Source organism: Sarcophilus harrisii, chromosome 3 (genome assembly GCF_902635505.1).
Source record: "Sarcophilus harrisii chromosome 3, mSarHar1.11, whole genome shotgun sequence".
NCBI classification, from domain to species: Eukaryota; Metazoa; Chordata; class Mammalia; order Dasyuromorphia; family Dasyuridae; genus Sarcophilus; species Sarcophilus harrisii.
Window position 1 is genome coordinate 244,302,034 of NC_045428.1, and position 15,854 is coordinate 244,317,887.

General features: G+C 35.3%; 1 protein-coding gene across 2 annotated transcripts in view; it reads right to left on the minus strand.

The window, feature by feature from the left end:
* The window catches only part of IFNAR2 (interferon alpha and beta receptor subunit 2), a 38,682-nt gene extending 27,663 nt beyond the window's left edge, over window positions 1-11,019 (minus strand). For both annotated transcript variants that reach the window (XM_031959347.1, XM_012546776.3), the window contains exon 1: window positions 10,734-11,019. The gene's annotated coding sequence lies outside the window, so the exon portion shown is untranslated. The remainder of the gene's footprint in view (window positions 1-10,733) is intronic.
* Window positions 11,020-15,854: the final 4,835 nt, after the last annotated feature.

Sequence of the window (15,854 nt, forward strand, 5' to 3'; positions counted from 1 at the left end):
GACAAGCATCTGAGTAAGGAAAGATTGAGGGAATCTCTGCTGATAAGGAACATTAGACCCAGTGCTACTGAGATAAGGCTCAAAGGAACCAACTCCTGTTGGTGGGGGCAGAAATAGTGAGAGCAGAGTTCTTAGTTTCTGGTTCTAAAACAGAGAAGAGAACTGAAAGAAATTCTAAGGCACCATGCCCATAGCTCAGGATTAGAGGTGTTCTACCACAAAATGAGCAGGCAAAGGAGAAAGAGCCCAAATATAGAAAGTTACAATGGTAATTGGGAAGATTGGAATTTATAATCAGAAGAAGATACTGAAATTTAAAAAACAAACCTTTCCTATCCCAAAAAGTAAGTGAAATGGTCATCTGTCCAAAGAGAATTCATAGAAGAACTCAAAAAAAAACTTTTGAAAAATTGGAAAAAAAAATTAAAAACAAAAAGAAACATCTTCCAAGAAAACAAGATGACATAAAGAAAGTCAATCAATTTGAAAAAGAGATTCAGAATCTTAAGAAAGAAAATGATTCTTTGAAAACTAGAATTGGGCAAGGGGATGTCTGAGAAGTTATGAGATTAAAGAAATAGTGAAAAAATACAAAGAATGAAAAAATAAAAGAGAAGGTGAGACATAGAAAAACAATAAGATTTGGAGAACAAACCAAGAAAAGAAAACATAAGCATAACTAGACTACTTGAAAACTATGACTAAAAATAAAGTCTTGATATAATAATACAAGAAATACAGAAAATTGTCGTGAAGTGTTAGAACAAGAGGGGAAATTAGAAATAGAAAAGAAAAAACTACCGATTACCATCTGAAAGAGCTCCTATGAGGAAAACCTATAGGAACATCATAGCTAAATTCCAAAGCCCCTAGATTAAGAAGAAAATATTACAAATAAAAAGAAAAACAAATAATGGAGCCACAATTAGAATCATATAAGATGTAGTGGTGGCTACATTAAAAGACTGCAGCTTGAAACACTATATATTGAAGAGCAAAAGAACTAGGACTGTGGCTGAAAATATCATACCCAGCAAAGTTACACATAATTCTTAATGAAAAAAACAAAACAAAACACAACCTCCCCACCCCCAAATCAACATTCATGAATTGTCAGACTTTCAGGATTTTGTTGCAAAGAGACCTGGACTTAATAGAAAATATGACATATTAAGATTCAAGAGAAAAATCAGATAAACATCAAAGATTAATTTTAAGGAATTCAATAAGGACAAGTTGCTTATGCTTTATATGTGTAAATATAAACCATATTACTAAAATTTTAATTAGCAAGTGGGTAGTTCAAAAGAAAGATTGGTGTAGAACTAAATATGATTTGATTCTAAAAAGCAAAACTGTGTAGGAAAAGGTAGAAAAATAATTAGGTTATATAAATGAGGTATGAGAGCAAGAACTAACACAGAGGAACTAGGTTGGGAGAAAGACTGATAGTTTTGGAATCCTATTTACATGGGGAATGGTTTAAAGAGGAAATAATACATATAATTAGAATCTCCTAAATTTATTAAGGAATAAGAAGCAGAGGGAATAGGATAAGGGGGGGGGGCACAGAAGGATGTGTAGTTTAATGGGAATAGGATAATGAGGGAGGGAAAGAGTGGAAGGAAAGGCTGGGGGAAAAGAATAAGGGAGGGATGGGAGTTGATTAAATGATAGCAAATCAAGGAAACACATAAAAGTAGAAGAGTCAGCAAGAATAGGAATATTCTTATAAGATAATATTAATACAAATTAATAAGAGATAATAAAATAGTACTAATACAAATAATAATGATCAAGAGTAAAATTTATTAGAAAAAAGGCAGGGATAGAGTAATCATTGATTTCAGACAAAGCTAAAAAAAATTGATCAATCAAAAGAAAAAAATAGGGAAACTACACTATGTCAGCCATATTAATCAATATTGTTTGAGATTATTTAAAACACACTTTTAGATGGCATAAAATTGGAATATTGTTGTGATGTAAGAAATAATAAATTGGTGGATTTAGAAAAATATGGAAAGATTTATACCTAACAAGGATGACGCTATCTACTATTAAAGAAAAAGAGGACAAACAATAGTAGTAGAATCTTGCATAGATGTAAATTAATGTATATGTGTATAATTATAGACTCTGTGTATGTGTGTGTGTGTGTGTGTGTGTCTGTGTCTAACTGTAGTCTACTTAGGGGGGTGGGGAAGGAGAAAAAAGAGTAACTAGTATTTATTATATATGCTTTTTTGAAATAGAAGTTTATTATTTTATATTTTGAATCTGCTCATATTCTGAAATATTTTGAAAACTGGTCGCACATAATGCAAACATCTTTGAGAAACCATTATAGTACTTAAGTATTAACAGAGTTTGGCACCTCCTCAAAGCCATGCCTCAATTAGAAACATCAGCATGATTTCACGTTGCCGGCCTAACCATCATTAACATTTTCTGCTTGTTCCAACTACAACTCATCGGTATTGAAATAATTTATATTTATCTTCCAGAAGAAATTCTCAAACTCCCAGAAATTCCGTTCCCTTGAGAGAAAAAAATGAACGAAAATCTATTTGCCCTTTTCATCTGCCCTACTATTATAGGCATCTCTACCCTACCCATTATCATACTTTTTCCTTGTCTTGTTTTTACAACACCCAAACGTTGACTCCCCAATCAAATCCAAATTCTACAAATTTGGCTTATCTGACTCATTACCAAACAAATAATAACAATACATAATAATCTGGGTCGAACATGAGCCCTTATATTTATAACCCTTATCCTATTTATTGCCACCACAAACCTTCTAGGACTCCTCCCTTACTCGTTCACCCCCACAACACAACTCTCTATAAATATCAGCATAGCTATCCCCCTTTGAGTGAGCACTGTAGTTTTAGGCTTTTGCAATAAACCAAAAGCTTCACTTGCTCACTTCCTTCCACAAGGAACTCCAACACCTCTCATTCCTATACTAATGCACAAGACAATTTTTTCTTTTTCTATTTTGTATTTAAGTTTTAAATAAATATTTTTAAAATTTTCATATGATCCAACTATCCCTATTCAATGAAGGCATCCTATAGTTCTTAACTAACTTTTTTTCATAATTAAAACTTTTATTGCAAAATTCTAATAATTGATTTTTATTTTTCCAAACACATGCAAAGATAGTTTCCAGCATTCACTTTTGCAAAAGTGAATGTTTCAGATTTTCCCCTCCCTTTTCTCCTCCCCCATTTTCCTAGAGGGCAAGCAATCCAATAGAGTTTAAACATGTGCAATTCTTGTAAAGAATTTAAATTTTCATCATACTTGTGCAAGAAAAACCAGATCAAAAGAAAAAAAAAAAAAACCATGAGAAAGAAAAAACAACAACAGAAAAAGTGAAAATACTTTACTTTGATCCACATTCAGTCTCCATAGGTTTTTCTCTGGAGACAGATGGCTCTTTCGATAGATCTATTGGAATTACCTTGAATCACTTCATTGTATTTTTTTGTTTGTTTGTTTTTTAAATTAATTAACTTTTTCCAATTAAATTTAAAACAATTTTTAAAATTTGTTTTTTTAAAACTTTTAAGTTCCAGATTCTCTCCCTTATCTCACCCCCACCCCCCATTAAGAAACCACATGTGAAGTTATGCAAAACATTTCCATAAGAGTCATGTGAAAAAACATGAAATAAAGAAAAATAAAATTAGAGGAGGGGAGAGAAGGAGGGAGGGGGGGGAAGAAAGAAGAAAGGAAAAGAAGGAAGAAAGACAGGATACTTCAGTCTGTATTCAAACAAATCAATTTCTTCTCTGGGTATGGATAGATAAGTCCTTCATAGTAGTCAGAATCATTTTATTGTTGAAAAGAGGCAAGTCCATCACAGTTGATCATCACATAATCTTGTTGCTATATACAATGTTCTCTTGGTTATACTCACTTCTCTTAGCATCAGTTCATGTAAGTCTTTCTAAGCTTTTCAGAAATCAGCCTGCTTGCCATTTCTCATAAAACAATAATATCCCATTACATTCATATACCATAACTTATTCAGCAATTCCCCAGATGATAAACATCTACTCAGTTTCCAGCTACTTGCCACAAAAAAGGGCTGCTACATACATTTTTGTATATGTGATCCTTTTTCCTTTTTTTAATGATCTCTTTGGGAAACAGACCCAGCTGAATCAAAGAGTATGCACAGTTCTATAGCCCATTGGGCATAGTTCAAAATTTCTCTTTAGAATGGTTGGATCAGTTCACAACTTCACCAATAATGTTTCCATTTTCCCACAACCCCTCTAACATTTATCATTATCTTTTCCAGTCATTTTAGCCAATCTGAGAGTGTGAAGTGGTACTTCAGAGTTGTCTTGACTAGCTTATTGAGAAAGCCAATCATATTTAGTGCTTTTACTTTATTTCTTTTTTCTAAATATTCAGAAATGTTTTTAATTTCATCATTCAATTGAAATTGCTCTTTCTAATATTACCAGTAATCTGCTGATTACCACCAGTAATAAAAACATTGCTAAACACTGAGGATATACCTCTCCTTTCCTCTCCTCTCTACTCTTCTTCCCCCCAAATACCTACTCCCTCCGATCAAAGAACTCATCTTGTAATGGGGGAGAGAACATAAAACTAACTATGTAATGTAAGATACATGAATGGAAAGTCCCACTAAAAGGAAAGGTATAAGAGGAAAGGTCTCTTACAGTAGGTGGAATATGAGCTGAATTTTCAAAAGCCACAGAAGTCATGAGGCAGAGAATCCAGGAATAGGAGATAGTCAATAAAGAGGTACAGAGCTGAGAGATGGAGTATCCTATATGACAAATAACAAGAAGGTCATGCACCTGGGTTATTGAGTAGAAGGAAGAATGTGAAATATAAAATTAGAAATGTAGAAAAGAGTGAGATTGTAAAAGGCTTTACAACTCAAAAAAGAGCACTTACATATCTGTGGCTAATTGGGAGACAATGGAGTTGACTGAGTTGGAGATGAGGTAAAGTGTGTGTGATATAGTTATACCTGTGTTTTGGGAAGATCATTTTGGCAATTGAGTGAAGGATGAATTGGTATGACCTTGAGTTATCAGGGAGACTGCCCAGAAGGCTAGTCCAAAATACCAGGTATGGGGTGAAGAGGACCTGCACGAGGGTGGCAGCTATATGACTGGAGAGAAAAAAGTAAAAAGAAGCAAAAGTACTTTGCATATAATGATGGAGGGGGGTGTCAGGAAATTGTTTTGGGAGTAACCATGATTAAAGGGTGTGATACTAAATGAAGATCCAGCATGAGAGGCTCAGAAAGAGTAGTTGGATATAGAGAAGTGGGAAAGAGCAATGTCACAAAAACTAGAGAGAAAATATTATTGAGGAGAAGGGTCAAACATTTTCAAAGGCTACAAGAGAAGTGAGGAAGAATGAGGACAGAAAAATCTATTAGATTTGGCAATAAAATATCATTTGAAACTTTGGGGAGAGCAATTTCAGCTGAATGATGAGGTCAGAAGCCAAATGGGAGTAAAAAGAAAGACAGTAGGCTCATCAATTGGAGACAGCCATCTTAAGGAGTTTAGCCACAAAAGGAAGAACATATCCTATGATAACTAGCACTTATGGATGGATCAAGGGAGGGTTTTTTGAAGACAGGGGAGATAAGGGAGAATCTGCAAGCAGTAGGGAAACAGGCAGTGTACAGGGAGAGACTGAAAATAAATAAGAGTGGATATGCTATGAGTTCAGGTAGATTATCATGTCCATTAGCATTTGGTCTCTGAGTAGAACTATTTCAGGGTTTCAGGCAGCTGTGTGTAGTTACAAAATGGAAGGTGTTTGGAGGAGTGGACTGAGGAGAGCTGAGGTAAGGACAGTCCTGAGGAATTGCAGAAGTCTGTAAAGAAATGGTTGCTAGGAATCTCCCCCCACTTTCTAGGCAATTTCAAAAGACTATCAGTTTAAAACAGTACTTTCTACCCATAGATTTCTACGGCTACAAAAATAGGAAAAAGGAAGTATGTCCACAACTTATATGTAAAGCTAATTTTAGTCATTACACTTCCCCACCTTGAGTTGTGTACATAGTTTTGCTGCCTTTGTTTATTTCATTTTGCAAAACTTCATGCTTCTCTGAATTCATTATATTCATCTTTTCTCATTATGCAAGCATATAACATTATATTCATGTATCTCTGTGTGGGACAATGACCTTTACCCAAATTAAAATCAGAGACCTTCAAGATAAAAAGCAAAAAAGAACTATAGTCTCATGAGAAAGGGCAACTCCCAATAGACGAGGTATCTCTGTAGAGGAGTGCAAAGCACAAGCTACAAATACAGGATTATATAGACCCTAATGTGGAAGCCCCATTCCCTTCTGACCTTTTATTCCTTAAGTAGGAGAGTTCAGGTTGATATTCTAAGATGGAAATCAACCCAGAGACTTAAAATATACCTCAGAAACAAAAATAGTAACCAATGCCACATTCTTTACCACATTAGGGACTTAATGCTAATGAAAAGGAATGTAAGTTTATCTAAGATAATCAAATACCTGCAACTTTTAGCTATAACTCAACTTGCTATTGCAAAGTTTCAAGTCACAATTAGGGTATAAGTCGAGGCCACATTTTTATGAGAAATTTTCACTAAGTTTATCCCATTCATCATAATTTCTCTAACTGCTCTCCAATAAATGGGTAATTACTTTAATTCTAAGATTTTTCTACCTTCTATCTATCAATGACCTCCTGAGTATATATACTTAGCAGGGAAGAATCTAGGAAAAAGCACAGCTGTCCTTTTTGAGGAGTTCTCCCTTTTATACTCTTAATATGTAGGACTATATCATCTTTCTGAATTTTGTGAAATTTGCTTTTCAAAGATATATGATTAACAATGCTCAGCATTCCTCTTCTTGACAACAATATGATAATAATATTAGCTAGCATTACTCAATCAAATATTTATTAAGTACCTCCATATTCTAGCCACAAAGTCAAACTCTGAGGGTACCAAAAGAGGCAAAAGACAGTCCTTGCCCTCAGGGAGCTATAATCTAGTAGGAAAAACACTATGCAAACAAACATACAGAGCAAGTTATATGCTGGTTAAATAAGAAATAATTAACAGAGGAAAGACACTAAAATTCCAAAGGGTTGGAAAAGGCTTCCTATAGAAAGTGGGATTTTAGTTGAGACTTAAGGTAAAAAAAGAGAGATAAGTAGTTGGAGTAGAGGAGGGAGAATGTTCCAGGTATGAGAGACAACTAGAGAAAATGTCCAATGCTGAATGTGAATTGAAGCACAGTATTTTCACCAATTTTTTTGGTTTGCTTCTTTTTCATTTCTCATGGCTTTTTGTATTTGGGTCTAATTTTTCTTGTACAACCTGATAAATATGGAAATATATTTAAAAGGATTATGAGTGTTCAACCTATATTCATATATATATATATATATTATTCTATATCTATCTATCTATCTATCTATAGAGAGAGAGAGAGAAATAGTGAGTGTGTATATTGGATGATGGTAGTTTTGGGGTAGGTAGTGTGACTCAATCAGCATTTTAGGAAGATCACTTTAGTGCCTGCATAGAGGGTAGTCGGAAATGGAGAAAGAATTGAGTCAGGCAGGCCCACCTACAGGAGACTTTAGGAATCCTGGCATGAGGTGATAAGAGAAGGGAGCATATATGAGAGAAATCTCACATTCAACTGCAGAAATATTAAATGCATTCCTTCTTAAATCTTGATGCAATAAAATTACATATTATAAAGGGCAATGGAAAAATAGATTAAAAACTAATTGGAAACTAAATAATCTAACAATGAGTAAATCAAACAACATATCATATAAATAATTAATAATTTCATCAAAGAGAATGACAATCATGAGACAACATACCAGGGAGCAACTTATGGGATGCAGCCAAAGCAGTATGGAAGGAAAATTTTATATCTCTAAATGTTTACATTAATAAAATAGAGAAAAAGCAGATCAATGAATTGAGCATGCAGTCAAAAAGAACAAATTTTAAATTCCCATTTTAAACACTAAATCAGAAATTTTGAAAATCAAAGAAATTTTGAAAATAAAACTAATAGCTGATTTTAAGGAAAAACAATGAAATAGACAAACTTTTGCTTAATTTGATTTTAAAAAGTAAGAAAACCAATTTCCAGTATTAAAAAAGAAAAGGGTGAATTCCCCAATAAGGTAGAAATTAAAGAAATAATTTAGGAATTATTTTGCCCAACCATATGCCAATAAATCTGACAATTTACGTGAAATGGGCGAATATTTACAAAAAACCCAAAACACCCCCCAAAAAACTGTCCAGATTAACAGGTGGGAAACAAAATACTTAAATAACCCTATTTTAGAAAAAAAAAAATCAAACAAGTTATCAATGAACTCCCTTTAAAAAAAAATCTCTAGAGCCTGATGGATTTACAAGTGAATTTTATAAAAACAAAATTTAAAGAACAATTGATTCTAATAATATATAAGCTATTTGGAAAATTAGGCCAAAGAAGTCCTACAAAATCCCTTTTATGATACAGTATGGTGCTGATATCTACATTAGGAAGAGCCAAAAGAGAGAAAAAATTATAGATCAATCTTCCTAATGAATATTGATACAAAAGTTATAAACAAAGTATTATTAAAGAGATTATAGCAATTTATCACCAGGATAATATAATATATTATGACCAGGAATGCAGGGCTGGTTCTATCAGGAAAAGTATCAGCATAATGGACTATATCAATTACAAAACCAACAGAAATCATACGATTATCTGAATAGAAGAAGAAAAAGTCTTTGACAAAATACAAACACAAAATACAGCACCATTCCTATTAAAAATACCAGAAAGCATAAGAATAAATGGAGTTTTCCTTAAAACGACAAGCATTATGTGTAATGGCCATAAACTAGAAGCCTTCCCAATAAGATCAGGGTTGATACAAGGATGCCCAATATCACCATTATTATTGTACTTGAAATGTTAGCTTTAGCAATAAGAGAAAACAAAATAGAAGGAATCAGAATAAGTAGTGAGGAAATAAAACTATCCCTCTATGCAGATGATATGATGGTATACTTAAAGAATCTTAGAAAATCAATTTTAAAAATTACTTGAAATAATCAATAACTTTAAAAAAGTCACAGGACTTAAAATACATAAATCATCAGCATTTCTATACATTACCAACAAAGCCTGGCAGCAAGAAATAGAGAAATTCAAATAACAGTAAACAAAATAAAATAGTTGGGAGGCTACTTGCCAAAACAAACCCAGGAACTATATGAGCACACACTTTTCACAAAAAAAGTTAGATCTAAACAATTGTAAACATATTCATTGTTCATGGGTAGACTGGGCTAATATAATAAAAATGATAATTCTACCTAAATTAATTTGCTTATTCAGTGCCATACCAATCAAAGTATCCAAAAATATTTTATAGAACTAGAAAAAAATAACAGATTTCATCTGGAAGAACAAAAGGTCAAGAATATCAAGAGAATTAATGAAAAAAAAATTCAAAGGAACGTGACCTGGTGGTACCAAATTCAAAACTATTTGGTACTGGCTAAAAATTAAAGTGATAGATCAGTGGGTACCTAGTGGGATGATTAGGTACACAAAAAACGAAGGTGAAAAATGTATGGTTTGATTTGCATTCAGATTTCATGGTTTTCATTATGTGGCTAGCATTTTCCATCATGAGTCTGTTGCAATTGTCTTGGATCACTGTATTGCTGAGAAGAGTCATTTACAATTGATCATTCTACAATGTTGCTCTTCCTGGTCTACTTACTTCATTGAGCATCAGTTAATGTAAATTTTTGCAGTTTTTTTTTTTTTTTTTTAATCCACCTGCTCACCACTTTTTATAGCACATCCTCCATCAAATTCATGTAATACAACCTGTTCGGCTACTGTTCAGCTCTGAGGGGGTACCTAAGAGTTGTTTAATTTGCATTTCTCTAATCAATAGTGATTTTGAGCATTTTTTCATGACTACAGATAGCTTTGATTTCTTCATTAGAAAAATGCCTGTTTATGTCTTTTTTGATATTTATCAATTGGGGAATGACTTGCATTCTTATAAATTTGACTGGTTCTCTTCATATTTTAGAAATTAAGCCTTTATCAGAAACAGTTATAAAAACTATTTCTCATCCTTCTGCTTTCCTTCTAATCTTGGTTGCTTGATTTTGTTTGTACAATCCCTTTTCAATTTAATGTAATCAAATTCCTCATTTGAGTTTCATAATATTCTCTATCTCTAGCATAAATTCTTTCCTTTTCCTTATATCTGATAGATTATTTCTTGCTCTCCTAATTCGTTTATAAGGTATCATCCTTTATGTCTAAATCATGTGTCTATTTTGATTTATCTTAGTATGCAGTGTGAAGATGTAGGTCCACGCCTAGTTTCTGTCATACTATTTTCCAATTTTCTCCGAAGTTTTTGTCAAATAATGAATTCTTATGACAGAAATTGGAGTCTGGATAATTCACTACGTTTTATGTGCCTAATCTATAGAAGTTTAATTGCTTATTGATTTCTAGCGGAAGAGTAGTAGAAAGAAGAGTCAGTACTGGGTCACAGACATTTTAGATTAGAATCACTTCCGGCCTCATTTTTAAAATGAGCTTTTAGATCCTCTCCTTTCGTCCACCCGAAAAACAAAAAACAATCCAACTATGGCTTTACCTTTGCAGCGCGGAGCCTTGGCTTCTCAGGTTCTGTCATTGTCTCCTCCAGTTTTCGGTCCTCCTCCGGGGATGTAAGGGATTGGGAGAAGAGAGATGGGGACGCGTTGGTGGGACTGTGGTTATAATCTAGGGGAGAGAGGGTGGCGGTGGGGTCGGCAGTGAGGAAGAATCACGGATTTCAATCTTAGAAGGCGATTACAGAAGCTTTCGAAATGAGTTTCTCAGGCTTCCTCACGTCGCAAGTTGGGGAAATCCTACTGAGGGAGAGTCGGTGAAACAGAGCCCAGGATGGGGGAGGGTTGAGAAGGTGGAGTCGAGGGGCTGAGAGAGGGCGGGAAATAGGCGGGGAGAATGAGAAGAAAAGTCAGCTTCGGAGCAATCCTTTAAAGAAGGTGCATTGAGCCCCCACGTGGTAAAAGAGAGAATCTGAAATGTATACAATGTACCACAGATCATTTTATGAATCCGTCCCTTCCTGGGGTTGAGAGGGAAAAACTCTCCTTGCGGGTTGATTAAGCTTGCTGAGTGATTGGCAAGGGAAGAATGAGGTACTGAAGTATTTTTAGAATTCTCTGAATGGGACTTCAGTGGTCAGTTGGTCAGTCAATAAACACTTATGTGCCAGACACTGTAAGAAAGACAAAAGACGGACTAATCTTAAGGAGCCCTCGGTCTAATGGGGAGGTGACGTGCAAACAATATATACAAGATAAATTGGAGATGACAGGAAATACATTGAGATTTTTCGAAGAAAATGGGACTTTATCTGGGATTTAAAGGAATCTAGAAGATTGAATTTTTGAAAGAAAAGGATCCAGGCAAGGAGACTGCAAGTTTCAACGTCGGGAGGGGGAACTTAGAGTGCCTTATGCGGGTGTAGCAGAAGATCAATGTCACTATTCCACAGTCTATAGATGAAGTACACGTGTAAGAAGACTGGAAAAGTATGTACATGTTATGTACATGTACAGATTATGAAAAACTTTAAATCGCAAACTGGATTTTATATTTGATCCTGCAGGTAATAGCAAGCTACTGGTATTTATTGAGTAGGTGGGGATGAAATTTTACTTGGGACTTGAAAGAATCTGGGAAAATCCAGAAAGAGAGTATTCTATGCATGAGGGAAAGTCAGGGAAAATTCCCGGGAGGTGGGAGTTTGATTGTCTTGTTCAAGATATAGCAAGGAAGGCATTGTTATTGGATTGTTGGCCTATGAGGTTTAAGAAGACTAAAGGAAAGGTAAAACGGTAGGCTAGATTATATAGATTTTCTCCTTCTGAGTGATTTCAAACATCTTCAGGCCAACTTCTAATCCTGAAGCCAGCCAGTGAAACATCTCTTTGGCATATACCAAGCTACTCACTTGGGTGAAAAAAATAATGCTCTCCAATGCCTTTGTGAAACCTATTTTCACTGTTCACAATCTAGGAGAAACCAACAGATCTGTCAGGTCTGCCAAGTTTGTGCCCAAGTAAATACTGAAAGGGCTGTTAACCCCTTTCCCCCCAATCCTGCAGCCCTGAAAGGGCTGTTAACCCAATCCCCCCCCCCAATCTGGAGTAGGGGTACATATTTATGGAAGCACAGATTTTACATGTCCCCTCTTAGGGGGTTCAAACTGCTTTTGGTTTTTGTTGACACCTTTACTAATTGGGTAAAAGCCTTCCCCTTGTAATACTGAAAAGATTTAGAGGTTTTTGCTAAAAGAGATCAAACCCATTTAAGATTAGTTATTATCTTTATTATCTCCACCCCGCATGTCATCCTCTCTACTCAGTGCTTAATGCCTTTTGAACATTATGGTGCTTACACCCTAGGCCACTTGAGTACACCTTTTCCTGTGTATAATGCCACTGTTCTACCCATTATCTCTACTCCTTTGAGGAGACAAAAGTAGGGATACTGGGGAAATGTTCTTTGGTATTTATCCTAAGAAAAGTTGTCTGGTGAGAGACATTCATGATGGTCTTGAGTACCCTCCTCCCCCCTCCTCTTTTTATGATCCTTTTTGCTCATATTTGACCCCTAAATTTTTAACCTACTGTAAGATTTGTTTCCTCCAGACTCCAAGGTATAAATTTCCAACTATTTGTTCAATCTGAATACCTTCAGCTGATTCTGACACTCAGCACTCCACTTCAAGTCACATACCTCTCCTACTCAGTCTGGACCTCATTAGATAAAGGACAGTTCTATCGAAGTAGCTCCAGAAGATGAGATTTCCGTCCCTTTGTCCCAAATAAATTTGTAGTTCAAACTGCTTGAGAGGGAAAAAATGATATGGATATAGCTTCTAGGGAAAACAGCAGTAAGGAGGTCCCCCCTGATTTTGAGTACTTTTGTTCTAACAATCTTTCAATGATTCTAAAGTCTTCTGGCTTTAGAATCAGTGATCCTGAGGTCCCCCCAACCTTAGAGTGCTAGTGTTCTAACAATCTGTCTGTCAATTATTGTGAAAGATTTTATAGATTTTAGGGAAGATATCTTAGTGATCCTGAGACTCTCTAACCTTAGAGTACTATTATTCTGACAATCTGTCAATGATTCTAAAATCTTCTGGCCTTGGGATAGTCCTACATCTGCTGGTCCGTGATAACAAAATTCCTGAGACCAGGCCTCAGTTCTATCCCTAAGCCATAAAATTAGCACATCAATGACATGAAGAACTGGATAAATTTGTCTCCTTGCTCTTGGCTCTTTACAACATTCTTTTGGAACTCAGTCCACTTCAATTGGCATTACAGTTACAAAAAACTTTGCCCCTTGACTTAGACATGGGTTCAAGCCTGCAAATTCTTTTGAGATACCTCTAGAACTGGTCTGTGACCCCAACCTTTTGGGGTCCCTTCCCAAACTCAACACAAGTACAAAAATCCAGCTCCAAGGCTATGGGTTGAGCAATGGGTAAATAAGCTGTGGCATATGACTATAATATAGGTCCACTGTTTAGCCAAAAATGAGAAAATAGATAATTTCTTTAAAAATACACACACACACACACACACACACACACACTTTAATATTGAAAATAGTTGAAGATCCAAGCAAATTGGGAACTGCAGATTGACAGCAAGATGATCAAAGGTAGCAGTCATAACAGTCTTCAATACTGGAGGTATTGTAAAAATATAGACAGTTAATAAATACCTAAAAGATATGAATAGGTAGTTTTCAGATGAAGGAAAAAAAAAGCTGAGAATTGATCTCATGATCCTAGAAGACAACTTGGAATAATTTTTAACTTACGATTTATTTTTAACATTTTTTTTTAAATTTTGAGAATCAAATCCTCTCCCTCTTTCTTATTCCTCCCTCACTCACTGAGAAAGCAAGCAAAATGATACCAATTAGTTATACATGTGAAATTATACAAAACATTTTCCCAATTAGTTATGTCAAAAAAGGAAAAAAAATAAAGCAAGAAAATTATACTCCAGATTACATTCACAGTTTATCAGTTCTCTCTCTGGAGGTGGATAGTATGTTTTCATCAACAATCCTTTGAAATTGTCTTAGATCATTGAATTGATCCAAGTAGCAAGACTTTCAACATTGATCATTGGGCCACAGCAACATTACTGCTGCTGAGGTTTAGAGTGGTCTAGATTCCTGGTGGTCTAAAGGTTAGTGGCTATAAGAGAGTTATTAAGAATCCCCTTTAAATTGGCTGCAGGCTTTAGGAGTGAAATAATTCACTCATTCTCGATTATTAGTTGCAAAATGAAAGTTTATTGTTAGGTAGAAATCAGTTTACCAAGAGACTGATTTCAATAGTGGCAGATCTATGAAAAATGGAGTTCTCAGTGGATAGAAGGTCCTGGCAGTAAAGAGGGGCTGCCAAGGTCCATCTGCAACGATGGAAGCTTATTATATTGGATGTCTTGGTGGGGGTTGGGAAGCCCAAGCAGATCAGAACCAGTGGGGGCTGGGGAGCCCAAGCAAGTCAGAATGGGGGCTGGGACAAGCCTGGATCTCCTATTGGAATTCAAAGGGATGCTTTTGACCAGGATTTGTGAATCAAAGGCTCTGGCATCCAGGAAAGACAACTTGTCTGGGGAGGATATGCCTCAGCCAAGAGGGGCTGGGAATCTGAAAGGAATCACAGATCAATAGGAAATACAGTTTCTTAAGGAACCACAACTGGCTTCATTGCTACTGTCTTACTTCACACTATTGTCTATATATTTCTTTCCATGTTCCCCCGCCCTGAAACTTTCTCCCTTGTCATTTCTTATACCACAAGAGTATTCCATTAGCAACCATGTGTAACAGCCATTCCTTAATTGATGACTCTCAAATTCCAATTCTTTACCACTACAAAAAAAGATTTGCTATAAATATTTCCGTACATATAGGTATTTTTCTTTTTCCTTTGATACCACTGCGATACAGACTTAGTAGTGATATTGCTAAGCCAAAGGTTACGTGCAGTTTTATAACTTTTGGAAATAGTTCCAAATTACTTTCCAAATAATTGAACTATTTCTATTTCACAACCCCAACAACATTTTATTAGTGTATCTATTTTTCCTAATGCTCTCTAACATTTGTCATTTCTGATAGGTATGAGATGGCACCCCAGATTTATTTTAATTTTTATTTCTCTAATTCTACAGTGATTTAGAGCATTTTTCATATGACTATACATAGTTCTGATTTCTTCCTTTGAAAATTATCTATTTATATCTTTTAACTATTTATCAACTGGGGAATGATAGAAAAAAGATATTTTCAGAAAGACTCCCATGGGGGAATTGATTTCCAAAATAATGGCTGTAAGGTTTGGGCATAAAAGCAAGGTGGTTGAGTTTAAGGGATGACACTGTTAAGGACCATGCCTAAGTGAAGGGGCAGGTCAATTCTCCAAGAGCTTCCACAGCTGTGAATCATAACACTTGAAGGAGTTACAAGGCAGCCTTCACAAATGTTCCTTGTGAATTGGGAATGAAATAAGTTGGAGGCAAAGGGAAGAGGAGAGAGGTTAGAGAACGCAATGGCCTCTCGGTCTTCTTGTATCATCATCATCATCCTCTCATATGAAGGGATCCATTCTGTAGGTCTGAGTTAGACCTCCAGCAGCCACTGGCAAGTGGCTCCTGTACCACAACATGATACT